Raw genomic sequence first — 22,126 nt, 5'->3', positions numbered from 1 at the left:
GGCCATTTCAGTACAGTGAACTCATTGTCATGTTCAAGAAACCAATTTGAAATGATTCGAGCTTTGTGACATGGTGCATTATCCTGCTGGAAGTAGCCATCAGAGGATGGGTATATGGTGGTCATAAAGGGATGGACATGGTCAGAAACAATGCTCAGGTAGGCTGTGGCATTTAAACGATGCCCTATTGGCACTAAGGGGCCTAAAGTGTGCCAAGAAAACATCCCCCACACCATTACACCACCACCACCAGCCTGCACAGTGGTAACAAGGCATGTTCTCATTCTGTTTACGCCAAATTCTGACTCTACCATCTGAATGTCTCAACAGAAATCGAGACTCATCAGACCAGGCAACATTCTTCCAGTCTTCAACTGTCCAATTTTGGTGAGCTTGTGCAAATTGTAGCCTCTTTTTCTTATTTGTAGTGGAGATGAGTGGTACCCGGTGGGGTCTTCTGCTGTTGTAGCCCATCCCCTCAAGGTTGTGCGTGTTGTGGCTTCACAAATGCTTTGCTGCATACCTCGGTTGTAACGAGTGGTTATTTCAGTCAAAGTTGCTCTTCTATCAGCTTGAATCAGTCGGCCCATTCTCTTCTGACATCTAGCATCAACAAGGCATTTTCGCCCACAGGACTGCCGCATACTGGATGTTTTTCCCTTTTCACACCTTTCTTTGTAAAGGCTAGAAATGGTTGTGCGTGAAAATCCCAGTAACTGAGCAGATTGTGAAATACTCAGACCGGCCCGTCTGGCACCAACAACCATGCCACGCTCAAAATTGCTTAAATTAACTTTCTTTCCCATTCTGACATTCAGTTTGGAGTTCAGGAGATTGTCTTGACCAGGACCACACCCCTAAATGCATTGAAGCAACTGCCATGTGATTGGTTGATTAGATAATTGCATTAATGAGAAATTGAACAGGTTTTCCTAATAATCCTTTAGGTGAGTGTATATGGCCCAGTGTCCCCAACGCTGTGTTGGTTATTATTTCCATGTCACCATGCAGTGAGTACGACTATTCTATTCTATGTGTATTGTATCGTTCCGGCTTCGTCCGCGTGTTCTGTTTTAGAGGCTTTTCACCTCCTTTGAGTTGGGTTATAGAAACCCTTACCACATTTCCTGGGTCTGTCTCCACTTCCTACAACACTGTGACACAATGAACTACCAAAAGGTATAATACATAACGAATTAGCTAAAACGTAACATATGTTACGAACGCTATTAAAATGTATAATATATTACAAATGCCAGACATACATATCATATATTACGAACTGTACGAAAATGTATCAAACATTACGAATTTGAACAAAACATCCAAGCAGTGTTTTTAACCAGCGACATTCACAAAACAAAAAAGGTTAGATTAAGGTTTGGTTTGGGTTAGGTTTCACAGCACTGTGATTCAGGTTAGGGTTTGGGTTAAGGTTAGGTATCACAGCACTGGGGTTAAGGTTAGGGTTAAGGTTAGAAAGAAAATCACTTGTATTGATGTTGTAACTTAACCACTTGCTACCTTTGTCCGGAAGTTCCTATTTGGAGCAGTGTGGAGAGTACCTGGGTTTGAAACATGACCTTTCACTTTTTTTTCCTGGATTATTACTCTAAAATTACTTTACCTAACATTGTATATCTTACAAATTTGGCTGTCAAAGATTTACGTAAAATAGTCTAGGTAGTCTCCTGAGACCAGGTTTCAACCCCAGTGTGCTTTGTAGATATTTTCTGACGTCAACTATGGCTATGGTGTTACAGTTTTTCTCAGTCGCTTTGGTGCATTCCTTAGATCAAAATAAAAATGCAATTATTGATAGTTCTTGTACAAATTCCAAATCATCTAGTCACTTGTGCACATCATTAAAACAATTTCATATTCCTTTCAACAAATTGCAATAGCTTTTGTACATATTGCAATTGATAATGTACAAGTGTCTGTTGTACTCATGTCATGTTGATCAAAATATAGTAGATGGTTCTCTGTTGAATAGTCTTACCCCTCAAAACATATAGACATTAGTTCCTTACATGCAAAATTGTTGAACTATCTGTCATGAACTGTCAAGCATAGTTTTACACATTTCTATTAGACCTTTTGTACAAAAACGTGAATTGATTAATCATGCAGGTGAAATTGACCCTCACTCATGAAGGAATGTAATGTTAGTTCAACCAATAACCAACCAGTTGTCTAAATTGCTCAAAGGTGCATCTCATGAACAATCAATTGACAAGCATATATAGACAGACCACAACACAGAGTTGCAATTTTCTAATAATGGATGGACCAGGAAACAAACAGGGTCAACAGCCAAGAGGAGGAAGAAGAGGAGTAAGGATGCGTGGTGGAAGGCAAAACAGAGGAAGAGGCAGAAGAGGACACAGGCGCATATCTGATGACATAAGGGCCTCTACTGTAGACCATGTTGTCCATCATGGCCTTACGATGGCTGAGGTGGGTTGAAGGGTGCAGCCCAATACTGGGAGATCAACCGTGTTTCGAAGAGAGAACAGGTATGTCCACCAATGTACAGTGCACTGTTACTCTATATAAGCAGTATACTGTATACTTCCTACAATGCTTCATATTACAGTAGTCCACTTGCATTTCACTTCCTTTTCACACCTCGACAGGAGGCGGCTATTTGCACCATTGTCCGAGCAAACAGTGGCATGAGACTCAGGGAAGTGGACTATTATAGAAGGCAACGATGTCTTTGAAAACCTCCATACGGTTAGCATCTCAACCATCGACAGGGTGCTGCATAGAAACCAGATGAGTATGAAACAGCTGTACCGTGTACCATTCCAAAGGAATGAGGACAGAGTTAAGGAGCTACGGTACCAGTATTTACAGGTAAAACATATCTATGTAACTACTTTACAGTAACATTTTATAGTGATACATAGTACAGTAAGCATATACTGCACACATTTCCATTGCTGTTGAAGGAACATGCAATATATGTATATTTTATGTCACTCTTCCTTACCAAAACAAATTCAAATGTGTGTTCTGGGATATAGCGTATAATGGAGTTGGAATCAAGTGAACCCTCTCACAACTTTGTATACGTGGATGAGGCTGGCTTCAACCTGACCAAATGCAGAAGGCAGGGTCAGAATGTCATCGGTCACAGAGCTACTGTGGATTTGCCAGGCCAACGGGGAGGAAATATCACCATGTGTGCTGCTATTTCAGAGCATGGTGTCCTAACCCATATCCCCCTTATAGAGCCATACAACACCCAGCATCTACTCAACTTTTTAGAGACTCTCTACAGGGCTCTCATCCCTGACGATGAGAGGTGTCTGTTTAGAGAGGATTTGCCAAAGTATGTGGTCATTTGTGATAATGTGAGTTTCCATTGATCAAACATTATAAGGCAATGTTTTGTGACCCACCCGAGGATGCTTATAGAATTCCTTAACCCAATTGAGGAGTTATTTTCAGCATTGAGGTGGAAGGTGTACGATCCTCAGCCACACACACAGATGTCCCTGCTGGCTGCAATGGATGCAGCATGTGAGGACATCACAGACGCCTGCAGAGGATGGATTAGGCATTCCAAAAGATTCTTTCCACGTTGCATTGCAAGGGAAAATATCATTATTATTTTGCACATGCTAGGGATGATGTGAAAAACGCACCAAAGCGACTGAGAAAAACTGTAATTTGTCCAGAATTGATGAATTGCTCTCAGGTAAATCTTGACTGCCACTAATGAAGGGGAATGTGTGAAACATCAATCAATCAATCAAATTTATTTATAAAGCGCTTTTTACAACGGCAGTTGTCACAAAGTGCTTTACAGAGACACCCGGCCTTAAACCCCAAGGAGCAAACAACAGTAGTGTTGAATTTCAGTGGCTAGGAAAAACTCCCTAAGAAGGTCGAATTTTAGGAAGAAACCTAGAGAGGACCCAGGCTCAGAGGGGTGACCAGTCCTCTTCTGGCTGTGCCGGGTGAGATATTAAGAGTCCAATTGGAATAATAAATACATTTCTCTGGGCTAAAGTATATTTGATTTTAGACTAGGTCAGAAGTATGACTAGGTAGACAAGGACCGGGACAGCAACGGGCCCCCCAAACCAGGTAATCCGCAGGTGTGGACCAGGACCTCATCTCCTTCTAAAATTTAAAACTGGAGGAAACTGAGAAAAGTTAGTAGTACATCCCTCATATCCCCCAGCACAATAATATAGCAACCGCAACCCCCCAACCCCCCAAACATTAGATCAACCAATGATCAACCAGGTCAAACTCTACATAAAATAGATTAGAGGTGCATCTAAAGAACCTTCAACTGTCAAGCATATCTAAACAGAGCACAATACAGTACTACTATTCCTGACAATGGAAGGGCAACAAGGAAACGAACAGGGTCAAAAGCCGGGAAGGGATGCGTGGTGGAAGGGTAGGAGAGGAGGCAAAACAGAGGAGGAGGTAGAAGAGGAGTAAGGATGCGTGGTGGAAGGGTAGGGGAGGAGGTAGAAGAGGAGTAAGGATGCGTGGTGGAAGGGTAGGAGAGGAGGCAAAACAGAGGAGGAGGTAGAAGAGGAGTAAGGATGCGTGGTGGAAGGGTAGGAGAGGAGGCAAAACAGAGGAGGAGGTAGAAGAGGAGTAAGGATGCGTGGTGGAAGGGTAGGAGAGGAGGCAAAACAGAGGAGGAGGTAGAAGAGGAGTAAGGATGCGTGGTGGAAGGGTAGGAGAGGAGGCAAAACAGAGGAGGAGGTAGAAGAGGAGTAAGGATGCGTGGTGGAAGGGTAGGAGAGGAGGCAAAACAGAGGAGGAGGTAGAAGAGGAGTAAGGATGCGTGGTGGAAGGGTAGGAGAGGAGGCAAAACAGAGGAGGAGGTAGAAGAGGAGTAAGGATGCGTGGTGGAAGGGTAGGAGAGGAGGCAAAACAGAGGAGGAGGTAGAAGAGGCCGAGGAGACAGGCGTGTTTCAGATTAAATAAGGGCGTAGTAGGACAAAATCCCCATCATGGGTCTTACAACGCTGTGGCTACACACCTCATTGAGATCCTCAAAGAAATTCTGTGGGATAATGTTAGTTTCCACCATTCAGAGGTGATTCAGGAATGATTATGGGCCAATTCCTGATTCCTGCCCATAGACCTGCCCCATAATCTCCTTTTCATTATGGAGGTGGAAGATCTATGACCACCATCCCCATGAGATAGACCTTCCTACAGCCCCTGGATAAGCCATGTCATGACATCACTGGTGACCAATGTTTGACCCATGCCAAATGATTCTTCCTTCAATGGATGGAAAATATATTCATTTGTGACATGGACAAGATATCGTGGTCGAACACAGAACTGTAATAATTGATTAGACAACAAACTTATGTTGCAGTTAAAGTTACTCTTCATTGATCACACTTGATTATAGGATAAAAATTATGGATTATTTTCAGTCTATTCTGGGTAGTGTAACACTAAGTGTTCTGCCTGATGAAAGAATTGTGAAATTATCTGTAATATAATACCTTTAGCACTTCAAATTGAAATTTTTAAACACTTTTCTTCCATTGCTTTATCTTGGACTAACTGATTGTTACATTGATTTAACTGAGAAAATTGCACTATGTTATGTACTTTGTATGAACATAATCTAGATTGTTCATAGACCATTCTAGATTGTTTGTTGTACTCAGTTCATGTCAGATGTGCTTAGAGTTGTGAAGAAAGGGTGTTTTATGTACTAAGAGTGGTGAAATATTACCACATACTTTTGTGAATAGTACCAAAGTGTCATAAAAACTGCATCTACCACCAAATGCGAATACATTTCTTTAGGAGGATCATTCTACAATGTGTGCCATCTGATTCCCACTGATATATTTGCAATTAATAACAACCACGTTTATGTTAAGATTGTATACTTTCGCATTCGATTTTTGAGAAATCATTACTGTAAGGTTACATTTGTCCTTTTCCTTTTACAACATATATTTTAAGACTGGAATATGAACAATTTATATAAAGAATATTTTGTTGTGTTCCTACCTTTTCATCAACGCTGTTGCTTTGATAGAAATCCTCCTATTTTATTATAAGAATATTAATTCCCCCTGTAATATTTCAAGATCATTGTTTAAAACTACTAAAACGACGATGACTGTCTGCACCCAGGTATCATTTTGGCCATCAAAGAGGGATATGCATAGGTAAAATGCATGCACTGCATTGGAAACATATCCACTGCATTATCAGATGAATCCCTGCTACCTGGCCAGTTACTAAGCATCACATGTAAATTCAAAGAGAGATAAAACTTGTTGAATTAAATTAAATTTTGTGAGTCTGGGTAAACCAATGGTACATAGGTTTTTAGTCTTGTTAAATAAAAAACCTCAGTCTGCTCAGTCAGCTATCTGAAGGGTAACATCAAAACCATTTACCAAGAAAACCACACAAAGTACTACTTCTCTACATAGGCCTACTTGAGATAATACCTTTTTTAAGTTTTATTTTCTAATTAACTCTTTATTAATTTTTTTATGTTATATGGTGTTTGATGTTATACTCTGGATTTAGCCCAGAGAAATGTATTTATTATTCCAATTGGACTCTTAATATCTCACCCGGCACAGCCAGAAGAGGACTGGTCACCCCTCTGAGCCTGGGTCCTCTCTAGGTTTCTTCCTAAAATTCGACCTTCTTAGGGAGTTTTTCCTAGCCACTGTAATTCAACACTACTGTTGTTTGCTCCTTGGGGTTTAAGGCCGGGTGTCTCTGTAAAGCACTTTGTGACAACTGTTGTTGTAAAAAGCGCTTTATAAATACATTTTGATTGATTGATTGATTGATTGATGTTAAATGATTGTGGGAGAGAAAGAATGCTTGGGGTTTGTAGTGAACACCAGGACCAGAGTAGTGTGGGTCCAATTGCCGAAGTGCAATTGTAGATTTATTGTACGTCGCACAAGGGAGTAGGCTAGCACACAAACGATAAAGACAGGCAGAGAGTCGGTAACCAGAATATCAGTCCTTGAAGGCGAAGGCACAGGCAGGGATGAGCAGGGACGCGAAACCGAGAAGCAGGCAAGCAGGTCAGGAAGCCGGGTGATCAATCCGCGGAGGCTACAGCACAGGCTGGGAGAGACAGTAAGGATATCCAGGGGCAGGCAGGCAGGGAGGTCGGTGTTCCGGGAAGGCAGTCCGTACAGGTAACAACACAGGCAGGGTTAGGCAGGGAGAGACACGACGGGGCGGACGAACAGGTCAAGACGCAGGGTTCTGTAAACGAGGAGAGAGGACGGGACAGGAGGGTAGAGAACACAACAGGCTGGGGATCAACAAAGTACTGAGAGAGCGCGATAGAAGGCTTGGCAGGTCCACTGAGAACAATACCTCACACTGGAGGGGAGGTAGAGCACGGGCTAAATAGAGGGGTTAACAGGGCACAGGTGTTCAATATTCCGGTGATTGGGATCTGGAGTGTTGGGTGCGTTCATGCGTGTTGGGAAGTGAGACGGTGGCAGGTGCGGAGCGTGGCGGGGAGGAGTTGGACCGGGAGTGACGAGAAAACCTCACAGGACCCCCCACCCAACGGCCGGCCCCTGACGGCCGGGACCGCCGCGGCGGACAACCCCGCGGACGGGGAGCAGGACGATCTGGGCGTGCAGCGGGGAACCGCGCAGTGAGGTCCGCGTCCAGGATGTCGCGAGCGGGCACCCAGGCCCTCTCCTCCGGGCCATAACCCTCCCAATCAACCAAGTACTGCAGGAGCCCGCCTCGGCGGCGGGAATCCAGGATGTCCCATACCGCATACGCTGGTCCCCCATCGATGTCCAAAGGAGGCTGAGCAGGATGCAGGGAGACCGGTGGATGCAGGGGGCTGCAATGAACCGGCTTGAGGAGAGACACATGAAATGTAGGGGAGATCCTGTACTGGCGGGACAATTGAAGACGGTAGGTAACAGGGTTTATGCGTCGTGTGACTTTGAAAGGTCCGATGTATTTGGGGTCTAGCTTACGGCATGGGAGGCGTAGGCGGATGTCCCGAGTTGACAGCCAAACCCGCTGGCCGGGGTGGTAGAGGGGAGACGGGTGCCGGCGGCGATCAGCGTACGTCTTCTGCGCACTGGACGCCTGCTGGAGATGCCGGTGCGCCGTCTCCCAGACTCTAGCGCTGCGTCGGAACCACTCATCTACTGCAGGGACCGGACCGGGTTCTGTATCCCATGGGAAAAGAAGGGGGTTGATAACCGAAGACACATTGAAAGGGAGTGAGCCTGAGGGAGGAGTGAATGAGTGAGTTTTGTGCGTATTCTACCCACGGTAGAAACCGGCTCCAGTCGTGTGGCTGCTTTTGACACTGTTGTCGCAGATACTTTCCTATATCCTGGTTTAGCCTTTCCGTCTGACCGTTGGTCTCAGGATGGTAACCGGAGGCTAGGCTTACTGATACCCCGAGTCTGTCGCAGAACGCCCGCCATACACGTGAGATGAATTGGGGTCCCCGGTCCGACACGATGTCCTCTGGAATCCCGAACTGCCGGAATACCTGTTGGAAAATAAGGTCCGCCAGTTCTGTGGCATTGGGCAGGTTAGCTAGGGGTATCAGACGGCACATCTTAGAAAAACGGTCAACTACAGTTAGAATCGTGGTATTCCCGTTGGAGTCCGGTAGGTCCGTTATAAAATCCATGGCGATATGTGACCAGGGGCGGTGAGGAGTAGGCAGAGGCTGTAACATCCCCTCGGGTAAGTGACGGGGACTTTTCGATTGGGCGCAGACGGGGGAAGGCCAGTACATAGTGAAGAAGAGAGACCATCGAGCTTGACGGGGATTCAAACGTTTAGCCGTCTGCACATATTCCAGGTTGCGGTGATCCGTGAGTACCAGGAAGGGGTGAAGGGCTCCTTCCAACCAGTGTCTCCATTCTTCCAGGGCTAGTTTAATCGCGAGGAGCTCTCGATTCCCGACATCGTAATTCTGTTGGGCGGGGGTGAGTTTCTTGGAGTAGAAGGCGCAGGGGCGCAATTTGGGGGGGCATGCCAACGCGCTGTGACAGAATTGCCCCTACTCCCGTTTCCGAGGTGTCCACTTCCACTACGAACGGGAGCCTGGAATCAGGCTGGTGAAGTATGGGAGCATTGGTGAATAGGTTTTTCAGTTTGTCAAATGCTGACTTGGCAGCGTCGGTCCAACACAACGTTCGGGTTTTCTGGCTGGTCAGAGCGGTCAATGGGGCAGCGATGGTGCTGAAGTTCCTGATGAACCGTCGGTAATAGTTTGCAAAACCCAGGAATCGTTGCAACTCCTTGACTGTTTTTGGCGGTGGCCATTGACGCAGTGCAGATACTTTGCTCCCGTCCATCTGGACGCAGCCTGGCGACAGCACCGATCCTAGGAAGGCCACCTTGGAAACGTGGAACACACTCTTTTCTAGTTTTACATACAGTCGGTGTTGCTGCAACCGTTGTAGAACTTGTCGGACGTGCCCAATGTGCTCTGTTAGGTTTCTGGAATAGATCAGGATGTCATCAAGGTATATAATTACAAACCGGTCTATCATGTCCCGGAATATGTCGTTCATGAATGCCTGGAAGACGGCGTGTGCATTGGTAAGGCCGAAGGGCATGACTCTATATTCGTAGTGACCGCGCTGGGTGATGAAGGCGGTTTTCCACTCATCACCTTTTCGTATGCGCACGAGATGATACGCGCTCCGCAAATCCAGCTTGGTGAAGATAGAGGCTTGTCCGATTTGTTCCAACGCAGCCGAGATGAGAGGTAAGGGATAGCGGTTCTTGATGGTTACTGCGTTCAGTCCTCTGTAATCTATGCAGGGGCGTAAGCCGCCGTCCTTCTTTCCAATGAAAAAAAAGCTGGAAGCAGCAGGGGACGTCGACAGGCGGATAGCTCCTTGACGCAGAGACTCGTCTATGTAGGTGTTCATGGCCTCTGTTTCCGGGACGGACAGTGGATACACGCGTCCCCGCGGAAGCGGAGCTCCCTCGATCAGCTCTATGGCGCAGTCCCACGGGCGGTGTGGTGGTAATTCCGATGCTTTCTCCTCGCTGAAGACCTGTTTGAACTGGAGGTAAGCGGACGGGGGTTCCGGAGTGGTTGATGGCGGGGGACTTTCCACAGAGGTGGCTCTGCAGGGTACACTCAAACAACAAGATAGGCAGGTCGCATTCCAGGCTGTCAACTCTCCCTTACTCCAGGAAATGTCTGGGTCGTGTAGGCAGAGCCAGGGGTGCCCCAGCACCACCGGCTCATGGGGGGAGGAAACCACTAGCAACTGAATGCGTTCTGTGTGCAACACCCCCACCTGCATGTCCAGTGGTTCCGTTTGATGGCGAACGTAGCCGGATCCAAGAGGTCCCCCATCCAGGGATTTCACGCGCAACGGCGGTTCTATGGGGTACAGTTTGATCCCCAGCTGTTCTGCCGTCTCCAAGTCCATGAAACTCCCTGCGGCTCCCGAGTCGACCAGGCCCTCCAGGCAGACCGGATTCCCCCTGACAGTGAAACACACAGGTAGATGCAACTGCTTATGGGTTACGTTGAGGAGGTGGGAACGTCCTACCTGGTGGTGCGCTGAGGTCCCTCTCTCTCCGGGGCGAGGCGGCCTGAGAGGGCACTGGGAGGCGATGTGTCCTCTTTCGCCACAGTACAGTTAAAGGCCCTCGGAACGGCGACGATGGTGCTCCGCGGCGGACAAATGGGAACGACCTAGTTGCATAGGTTCGGGCTCTGGTGGTATCGCTGGGGGTGTCGACACCGAGGATGCCGAAGGGGCCGGTCTGGGTCGTAGGGTGGTAGTCCTCCTTCGGTCCAACAGCAAGTTGTCAATGGCGATGGACATGTTGATGTACTCACTGAGGGAGGTTAGGTCACCCTTGCAGGCCAGCTCTGCCTGCAGCTCCCGATTCAGTCCCCTCCGGTAGACCGTGAGCAGAGCGGCCTCGCTCCACCCACTCCCTGCAGCCAAGGTGCGGAACTCCAGGGCGTATGCTGCCGCGGTGCGTGTCCCCTGCCTGATCTCGACCAGCTGATCCCCTACGTTACGTCCCGAGACGGGGTGGTCGAACACTTCCCTAAATAGGGCAAGGAACTGAGCCTCCGAGCCTAGTTCGGGGCTGTTTGCGGACCACAAGGCTGTGGCCCAGTCCAGGGCTTTGTCAGTTAGCAAGGAGTTGACGAAGTCCACCTTGTTCTGGTCACGGCTGAACTGGCTCGGGTGATATGCGATGTACTTCGAGCACTGCATTAGGAACCCCTTGCACTTTCCCGGAGACCCGTCGTACTTGCTAGGCAGGGACATGTTAGGAGCGGAGGCGGAGACGGCAACCATACCGGACGGAGGAGGTGTGGGCACTGGATGTTGAAGCAGCCGCATCATCTCCTCAATTCACTCCTCTTGCTGCGACAGTCGCGCATGCAGCTCTGCTGGATCCATCGATGCGGGTGAGGTATTCTGTAGTGAACACCAGGACCAGAGTAGTGTGGATCCAATTGCAGAAGTGCAATTGTAGATTTATTGTACGTTGCACAAGGGAGTAGGCTAGCACACAAACGATAAAGACAGGCAGAGAGTCGGTAACCAGAATATCAGTCCTTGAAGGCGAAGGCACAGGCAGGGATGAGCAGGAACGCGAAACCGAGAAGCAGGCAAGCAGGTCAGGAAGCCGGGTGATCAATCCGCGGAGGCTACAGCACAGGCTGGGAGAGACAGTAAGGATATCCAGGGGCAGGCAGGCAGGGAGGTCGGTGTTCCGGGAAGGCAGTCCGTACAGGTAACAACACAGGCAGGGTTAGGCAGGGAGAGACACGACGGGGCGGACGAACAGGTCAAGACGCAGGGTTCTGTAAACTAGGAGAGAGGACGGGACAGGAGGGTAGAGAACACAACAGGCTGGGAATCAACAAAGTACTGAGAGAGCGCGATAGAAGGCTTGGCAGGTCCACTGAGAACAATATCTCACACTGGAGGGGAGGTAGAGCACGGGCTAAATAGAGGGGTTAAAAGGGCACAGGTGTTCAATATTCCGGTGATTGGGATCTGGAGTGTTGGGTGCGTTCATACGTGTTGGGAAGTGAGACGGTGGCAGGTGCGGAGTGTGGCGGGGAGGAGTTGGACCGGGAGTGACGAGAAAACCTCACAGGGTTTACAATTTCTTATCTGATTTTAATGTGTAATGCTAATGTTAAAGGGAAAACCTGTTTAAATTAATGGAGGAACATAATGAATGCAGATGCTTCCATACATGTGTATGGAACTAAGCAGTTAACATACAACTAAGCAGTTAACATCCCCATCCCATCATGCTCTGTGCCATGTCAAAAATGCTGAGCCCAAATGACCATGATTTTGGATCAAGATGGCAAGTGAAAAAGATCTGTGACTTTAAAAGTGGGCTTATTATTGGGTCTCTTCCAGGATGATCAGTATGACATTGGGTTTCATCCAGGATGATCAGTATGACATTTGGTCTCATCCAGAATGATGAGTATTATACTGGGTCTCTTCCAGGATGATGCGTATGACATTGGGTCTCTTCCAGGATGATGCGTATGACATTGGGTCTCTTCCAGGATGATGCGTATGACATTGGGTCTCTTCCAGGATGATGCGTATGACATTGGGTCTCTTCCAGGATGATCAGTATGACATTGAGTCTCTTCCAGGATGATCAGTATGACATTGGGTCTCTTCCAGGATGATGCGTATGGCATTGAGTCTCTTCCAGGATGATGAGTATGACATTGGGTTTCTTCCAGGATGATCAGTATGACATTGGGTTTCATCCAGGATGATCAGTATGACATTGGGTTTCATCCAGGATGATCAGTATGACATTTGGTCTCATCCAGAATGATGAGTATTTTACTGGGTCTCTTCCAGAATGATAAGTATTATACTGGGTCTCTTCCAGGATGATGCGTATGACATTGGGTCTCTTCCAGGATGATGCGTATGACATTGGGTCTCTTCCAGGATGATCAGTATGACATTGGGTCTCTTCCAGGATGATCAGTATGACATTGGGTCTCTTCCAGGATGATCAGTATGACATTGGGTCTCTTCCAGGATGATCAGTATGACATTGGGTCTCTTCCAGGATGATCAGTATGACATTGGGTCTCTTCCAGGATGATCAGTATGACATTGGGTCTCTTCCAAGATGATGCGTATGACATTTGAGTCTCTTCCAGGATGATCAGTATGACATTGGGTTTCTTCCAGGATGATCAGTATGACATTGGGTCTCTTCCAGGATGATCAGTATGACATTGGGTCTCTTCCAGGATGATCAGTATGACATTGGGTCTCTTCCAGGATGATCAGTATGACATTGGGTCTCTTCCAGGTTGATCAGTATGACATTGAGTCTCTTCCAGGATGATCAGTATGACATTGAGTCTCTTCCAGGATGATCAGTATGACATTGGGTCTCTTCCAGGATGATACGTATGACATTGGGTCTCTTCCAGGATAGGTTTTTCCTTTGATTTGTAACCCGTCTGTATGATATTTGCTTATATATTGAATATAATTAACTAATATGCTCTCAAATTGGAGAACTCTATTAAAAACTTGGTTGTTAAATTGTAGAGTTTTATGGCTTTGAATTTGACAAAACAAAAAATACATGATATTTTTAATCTACTTGTATGCTCAACTAAACAGAATTTAGGCTGTTCTGACCCTTCTGAACATGTCTGGATTGTATTAACTAACCCTACTGAAACTGTATGGCATGGCAAAATCTAAATGCAAGCCTTTAAATATTAAAAATAAATCAAATCTGTGCCAATGACATTTGCTGTCCCCTCCCCCCCCCTGTTACTGTTGTCAATCCCTTTATCAACTTGTCATCCCTGTTTCTGGTACAATTTCTGGACATAATGAGTAGAATTGGCAAGTAATTTATTCACACTTCCTGTTTTTTTTTTTACTACAAGTGCCTTATAGTATGAACTGCAGTACCTTGGTTAAATAAATAAAACAAGTATTGTCTTTAGTATTTGTATTTAAAAAATTGACTTTATGTACAAAATAGCTATTTATACTCAATAATTTATAATAATAGTTAGCTAAGATAGAAAAGGCAATAACCTAAAGGTGACTTAAAAATAGGTTGTTATCAGTGAGCAAGAGCGTAGGAGTGGGAAATGTCTCCCCCAATATTAGAAGCACTAAGTTGGTCCCCCAACAGCAGAAAACAATGATAAAAATGCCCCCCCACATCAAACTCACTTCTACGCCCTTGCCAGAAAGATTCGTAACGAGTGTGAAGGGAGGGCCAGTTAAACAGGTGTAAAGGTCACAGTCACACGTTAAAAAGGGGACAGAGGTTAAAGTGGATGGCAGAGTGCTAAAGTGCCAAATTTATGGAATAGCTTTTTAGCAGCAAACCTAGAGATTTTGTCACAGTAGTCAAGGATTGGCAGGATAGACATTTTAAAAAGCATGTGTGAAGATGCCTTATTAGAGCTCAAGATACCACTTCTGGATGTAACTTTAGACTGTAAGAGGGAAATATTGTTCTACCTGATACAGTATTTTCTTGATTTCCATGCCACAAAGGAATAAGTGAATCAAGTCAATCATCCAGTCCAAAGATAGCATTCCTGTTGTCTTGAGCCTGAACAGATTTCAATCCAGTACATTTTCTTGCTATTGCAAACATTAATAATGCGTACATATTTGTAATTTATTAATATAATCATAGAAACGTGTGTTTTAGGTGGTCTACCACTTTGATTTCACGCAGGATCAGTACTTAGATAGTACTTCTACCTGTCATGTCCCAAACTCTAATTCATGCTAGTTCTTAAATTTATACATCAAGAATAAGGATGTATATCTGAAATATTATCCAAATTAATATGATGTGATTCAACATGATGAGGGTATCCCAGCCAGACAGGATGAATTTGTATGATGGAACAGTCAGTGGTTCTGGGGGCTCCCAGCATACAACAGTGAAAAGGCTGGGATGGTCCATACGGTCTGTGTTTGTCTTGCAGCTGCTTCAACAGATGGGTGGGGCTATTCCCCAGCATCCTAACCAGTAACAGGGAATGGTTTATATCTCACAGGTCGTTCCTATTATAGATAATGGAACAGTTTAATTCATCATTGACTTCAATACATCAGTCAATGTGTCCAGTGATATGTATGCTTACTTACGGATTTCAAACCCCATAACACCTAGCTTCTCACCAGTCTGTATGCAAAGAAGGTTTAAGTTAATTTATAATGCAAAACAGAATAATGATTGTGTGCTAAATAAATAGTACATTCATTTACTATAAGTTTAATTTAAGAACCAGGAATAATTAGTAGGGAAGACTGCATTGTATGTTTATTAACTGACTCATACCTGCACCTACAGGAGTAATAGTCATAAGTTTACTGAAGGACATTTTCATTAAGTTACAATACTTAACCAACATCATCAGCCATCTGTGGAGAACATACCCATGTCTCAAAAGGATTTTTTGCTTGCCAATAAAATGTTTGTTTCCTAAACGGTTAAGACTGACCTGAACTCCGGGACAGTTACATTTTATTATCATACTATCAATATTTTACCTTGAAGTGAAAAGGTCTGCAGTGATGTTTGGGCTGAAAGAATTGTATGATTTGCGGATGTCCTCACCCACATGCCTCTTGTAAGCCTATTGGCTGTCGGATTGCATCATTGGAAGAAACTAACAGGATTTACATGTAAATACTAAACATATTTGTCTATGTTTGTTGCATAAAACATTTAATCCCAAAAATTACAGTTTCTTTTCATATAAAGAAATCACACAGAAATACTGAACTTCCTTTTCAGTTTTTTATGTAAATGTTGCATACAGGTTACAGCAGATAATGAACCTGGCATCAATCTGACATATATCTATATGTGCCATCAACATGGGGTATTTTAAAAACATATACAACTGTTTTATTGTGTACAGAGTATATTGTAGACTGCTCAATTTCTAACATAAAATGTCAAAAACCTTTGCAAAAGTTCTCTGTTTTAAATTGGTTAATGACAGTGCAAGGAACATGGATTGCAATGTTACTCAAATGTAAACACACCAAAATAAGATCAGAAACTAGACAGGGCAGCCAAAGGATGTGACATCGTTAATGAACTCATTGATGCCCAGACAGATGTGTCTGTAGTCTCTGGTTGTGCACTCAGATTCTGAGGGCCAGTATTCTATCCATGTCTTTTCTCCCAGGACATACTTGTACTTCAGTTGTCCATCCTCCTCCACTTTGTACATGTCTGCAGACTTCCCCATGATCATGTATTTTTTCCCCTGCAGTAAGATAGTCCCATGAAGTCACGCCTGCTCCCCTCCACTCCCTCATCAGTGCCTGGCTTTACTACCTCATTGATCTTCAAGGTGTAAGTATCAGTGTGTGATGTCAGCTTTAAGTCCACAACCGTGGCTTTGTAAACAAAATCCAGTCCTGCTTCGCAGGCTTTGTCTATGCGTTTAACATCTAGTTCATTTTTCTTCTGCATAGTGCATCTCTCTTCTGCACAAGTACACACTTCTCCAAGACACAGTCTGCTTAGAGCCCCGCCCTCCCTCTCTGGGTGGTAGAACTTCACACAACGCTTTTGGTTGTAGTATTCATATATAGAGATGGCGGCTGGCTGAAGAACTCCAACATCCTGGACTCTGTGGATCCTAAAGGATATTCTGTCTGCTAGCTTATGGGAAACCTTATCCAGATATATAATGAGAGAGCCTCTTTCAGACAGAACACGGTCCATCTCAAACTTCTCTATGTAGCGTTCCCTCCCCTTTGACAACTGAGTCAGATCGCCTGTGTCTACAATGAAGCCAGTCAGCAAGCCGATGTCTAGGATAGACATTGTTGCATCTCTCTCATTGTTACGATACAACATTTCAATGGTAAGCATGAATGACTCCTTGGCATCCTGATGGCTTGTTTTATCCACCTTAGTGAGAGTGACAGTGAGGTCAAAGCTTTCACAGTCACTGGACTTTACTTCTGGCAGGGCATAGTACAGTGTCACCACAGAAACTGTTGCCTCACCACTTCCTGAAGCTTTAATGGTTAGGTCCTTGTTTATGGAATTTACTTTATCTGTACGAGTGTGGAATTGATTTTTGTTGTTGATTGACCACTTAGTGACTGATGCCCTGCCATCCACCTCAATGTTGATGTTCAGGTCAATGTCCTTCAGCTTCTTCACATGGGTCCAATATTCAGCCACAGCTTGGAACACCATGATGGTGGCCTGTGTAGATCCGTATCCCCCTCCCACCTTTTTTTGTGTGTTGAGCCACCTGACAATGGGCCCAGCCTCTTCGAATGCTTTCACCTTGACCAGGGCAAGTAAAGTATATGATGTGGCTTCCAGAGTGAATGTGTGACCACCAGGGACTGGCCAGTGGTCGAGCTGTGGCGAGGCAAACTTCATCAGAATCTCCTTGTTGAGTTTCCCTGCATTGGCCAGAGCATACGAGGTCATAGCTACAGCATAGGGATTTGTCAGGTGGTTCAAACGCTTCTCCAGGTAAGTTACTGCCTTAACCATACTGCCTGGTAAACTGTTGACAGTCTGCTCACACAGTGATTTTGCCTCTTGCATGGCAATTAGAACAAAGGCAGTCATGGAAGAATCAGAATTTGACCCCATCACATTACCTGTCATCTCAGTGTGAATGACTGGAGCAAATTCCTTGAAAAGGCCATCATTTTGTTGATTTAGAATAAGCCAGTTGATGGCACCACAAAGTACATTCTCTTCAACACTGATCAGATTACTGGACATGGCAAAGACCTTTGCTACATATGCTGTTAGCCAGGTACTGCTCTTTCTGTGGCTCCAGGCAGCATAGGAGCCATCTTGTTTACGGAATGCCAGTTCTTGTTGGTACCCAGTTTTGATAAACTGGATGGCTTTTTTTCGTTTATCCAGGCCAATGTCTTCCCACTTTCTGGTGTTGTCCAGGTAGTGTGTAGCAATGACAGGCAGGGTCATCTTGATCATGTTCTGTTCCCCACAGCCAATTGGCTGAACTATCAGACTGCCCAGAGAACCTCCACTAATGGCCTGCTCCACAAGCACACTGGTTTGCTCTCCACCAGTCACACTGATCAGTATGTCAGCATTCGAGTTTGGCACCTGGTTCTCAGGCACTCCACTGGGTATATGTGCCGTCTGCTCACCACCATTTTTAGCAGGGTTCAGGAGAACATTGTTTTCCTTTTTAACCAGCACTCCTTCAGCCACAACAAGAAGGTCTTTTTTCACACCATCATTGATACCAAAGTTTTTTACAGAAGCCTTGACTTCGATGGAGTGCATACCCAATGTCATTGGGATGAGGACATATGGGACAGCCCGGGTGGACATGGGGTCCATGTTCACTTCCTGTCTGTACTTACCCTTCTTACTGGCTGAGCTGCACACCTCACCATTCTCAATCAGCTCCACACGCACAGTGATGGGGTCTTCACTGTAGTTGTGAAGGATTGCTTTCACCTCCAGCTGTTCATTGCGAACGGCAGAGTAGGGCAGTTTGAGGTCGATGAAGAAGTCCTTTACAACAATAATCTCAAATGGATTTGCCACACAGATACCATGAGTTCTAGACAGGCTGATGGCTGTCACCTGCCAGGTAGTGATGGAATCTTTCAGAAAACTGTTTTTAATCACAGATGTGGTCACACAGTTCTTGTCATTATCTGGACATTCAGGAAGAATCTTGTCCTCCCACATCCAGCTCTCAGGGAACTCAGTACGGGACACAATGTCTTCAGTATTCATATACTCCCCATCATCCTCCTCTTCACTGCGGGCGAGCTTCAGTGCTTCGTATTTGAATTCAGCCTTCTTGGAGACCATCTCTTTGCAGCAGTCGAGGAAGGCTTTCACGCATACATCTCCGTCTGTGATGAACTGGGACCGTCTCTCACAGGTGTATCCCATCTTGTTGTCCTTCATTCCATCCACACAACATTCTCTAGCCAGACCACTATACTTACTGGACATACTAGTAATGACATCACCGATGGTTACTGCACGCCTCCGCCTGGCACTGACAGGACAGCAGGGGTCTGTTCTGATTCCAGTCCCTTTACCAGTGTTGGTCTCCATTATCAGACCAGCATCATAGAAAACCCCCATGCTGTCTGCTCCTCCTCCTGCTGTACAACCAGTATCATGTTTGTCAATAGTTTCCCAGATCTTGGTTTGTGTGAGACGGTGTTTGTTATTGAGTACATAGACTCCTTTGTCTACAGCCACCAGTCCTACTTTAGCTCCTGGGTCTCCAGTGATGGTCAGACTGAAAGCCTTACCAGGCTGATACACTTTATGCCTTGTTGACTTGACTTCCAGTGTGCCCATACAGGAAACCTTGACATCAACCCAGATAGAATCTGCCACCACGTCATCTGTCCCCACATGGTAGTACGCTACGATACGGAATGACGGAAGCATCTCCTTGGAGACAGGCATTGAAAGTGTCACCAGTGCATTACCCTCTCTCTTAAACCTGCCCACTTTCACCAGCTGACCTCTGCTTAGAAACATGTATGTAAGGTCATGATTTTGTATATTAACCTGTCCTAGATTCAGGTTGAACTTAATTGGGTCTCCTATATTCAGGTAATTGGAGTCAACACCGATATGGAGGAAATTCCTAGTGGTTGTCCTGTAGGGGAAAGCAGTCATGGAAGCTTCCGCCTGTCTGGTGGGTGGGAGATTTGGGTCGTTGGTTTTCACTGTGATTTTCAAGTCAGCAGCTGATGCAACAGTATTGATTGTTAACTTGGCAAATCCATTGGGCCTGGTCACTGTGTTTTCATTACCTGGAGTCGCCTCAATCGGCACTTCGCTGGCTGGGGAGTTGTCCGGATTCATAACATAGACGGAGACATCAAAGGGCATGCCAGGTTTGAAGTATTTGGGGGTTCTCTTGAAGAGGATGGTATATGGTGAAGTCACAATCTGGATCCCTCTCTTCTCTGCCTCCACCATCTCACCCCCACTCTCTGTTAATACACTGACTGATACAAAGATGGACTGTTTGACCAGCTTGTGGATGTCATTGAAAATCTGTGTGATGTGGTTGTTGGTCAGACGAGCTACTCCTTTACCATCTATTATCTCTACTCTCTGCAGAGAGCCAGGGAAGCTCTTCTTCTCATTATCTGTAGTGATGACCCCAAACACCACATAGGCTGTTCCTGTCACTTCCTTACCATATAGATATTTGGCATTGATGTCAACTGTCAACTCCTTTTGGTCAACGTAGAAGAAGGCTTTGGATGGGTTCAGACTAACCTCAAAGCTGGGTAGAACATATTCTTTAACCTCAAAGTCGGATGAAAAGGTCTTCTGAGGAGTGCTCTGGAACCTTGTGACCACATGCCATGTTCCAAAGCTGACGATCTCAGGGAGTTTGAACTGTCCAGATTTGACTCCCTTGTCTGGGTTGACAATCTCCCTGAAGATAGTGATGTTCTCAGGAGTCATGATCTCTACAGAGACTGCAATCTCTTTTTTGTCAGCGATCTCCTTGTCCTTGAAGAGGTCTCTGGTCAGGGGCTCCAAGCTAGGGCTCATAGAAAACACTCTGTAGTAGACAATGCTGGCCGGTGTGTAAATGGTCTTGTCAGTCTGGATAAAAATATATCCAGACTGGAAGGAGACCAGAACAACCTTCTCCAGTACGTGGTCAGGGAACTGGGCCTGCAGGACTACATACTGCTTCTGCTTGGTGTCGTCCGAGAAGTGGTCGCCCTCTGGGATGACCACTTGTGTCAGAGCTTGGAAGTTGTTTGCTGGATTTAGGTCCACTGATTTAGAGACGAGCACTTTGTTTTGGGTCGGGTGGTTCTTCACTATGATCTTAACCTCCAGGTCACCTCCTGGATGGTCCTGAGATTCCACAAAGATGTTCTCATTACTGCCAACTCTCAGCAGGTTAGGAGCAGACAACACATATAGTGCAGCCCCATCAGAGACGTTAGGTAAGGTGAGTACCATAGCCACAGCAGCCAGACACAGCAAGTTGCTGACCCACATATTCTCCACTGATTCTAGGTCTACCATCCTACCCTGTCTTTTATTCTGTCTAGATTTAGCTTTGTCATTGTGAAATATCAGAATGCCCCATGGGCTGCATTACATGCCAGCAGTGGAGTTGGGAAATCATCTATCTGGAATGCAATGTTGGAAACACCAATGTGAAACAAAACATATAACACAAAGTCAATAGTAAGGTTGGGAATTTCCTTGAATAACGAATTAATAATAAGTGACAGAAGCAATCCAATTACTAAACTTAACGGCCAAAACCGTACTGATGTTTTATTTGATTGTTAATCAGCTAATATAGTTGAATATGCTATTTAAGCTGAAACCCACTAACTCCTTGGGTTCAGAACTGGTCAGCAGATAATGACACAATCACTGTCAAAAATAACATCTAAATGTCATGGAGTACTCAATATGTTTTACAATGAGTTAGTGCCAACACAACATGAATAGCCTTTTGGAATATTGATGTCAGTGTATCTCGCTGTATGATCAATGAACAAAACACACAGTATATTTGGAAACAGAATAAGTGAGTCAGTGTTTGGTCATCATAGTGACAAGAGATGACATCTTGGCCAGTGAGGTCAATCCGGGTCAGGGGTGATAGAATGTAATTGGAACTTCTGAAGTTTCCTATGATGTCACCGGTGAATGGATTACTTGCATACTACACATGAAATGTAAGTATAGTCACAGACAATTAGACATATGCATTTATTATTACTGATTATTAGGACTGTTGGTCAAGCTGATATATTGTGACTGACCTTCAGTGTTATGGGCTGACTAGTGACATCTGGGTTGTAGATGTTTTAGAATGCAAGAGCTAGAGCCAAATAACATGGGTGGCTTTGTATCATTTCTGGTTTGGACTATTAAGATTGCTTTGTCTTTTATGTAATAATGATTAGTAATGTTGTGATGTGTGAAAGGATTAGACAGTTTATGTATTCGGCTGTGACTTTTATTGTTTGTCTTTATTTTTGTATGCATAATACCACAGACTTGACATGGTCTTTCCTACCAGACTACTTTGTGCTTTTTCTTTCTG

At 45.2% G+C, this 22,126-nt stretch overlaps 1 pseudogene; it reads right to left on the bottom strand.

The window, feature by feature from the left end:
- Window positions 1–15,811: 15,811 nt before the first annotated feature.
- LOC105019308 lies at window positions 15,812–21,102 on the bottom strand (annotated as a pseudogene).
- Window positions 21,103–22,126: the final 1,024 nt, after the last annotated feature.

This window comes from Esox lucius, chromosome 20 (assembly GCF_011004845.1).
Source record: "Esox lucius isolate fEsoLuc1 chromosome 20, fEsoLuc1.pri, whole genome shotgun sequence".
Taxonomy (NCBI): domain Eukaryota; kingdom Metazoa; phylum Chordata; class Actinopteri; order Esociformes; family Esocidae; genus Esox; species Esox lucius.
This window is presented reverse-complemented; position numbering and strand designations above follow the sequence as displayed.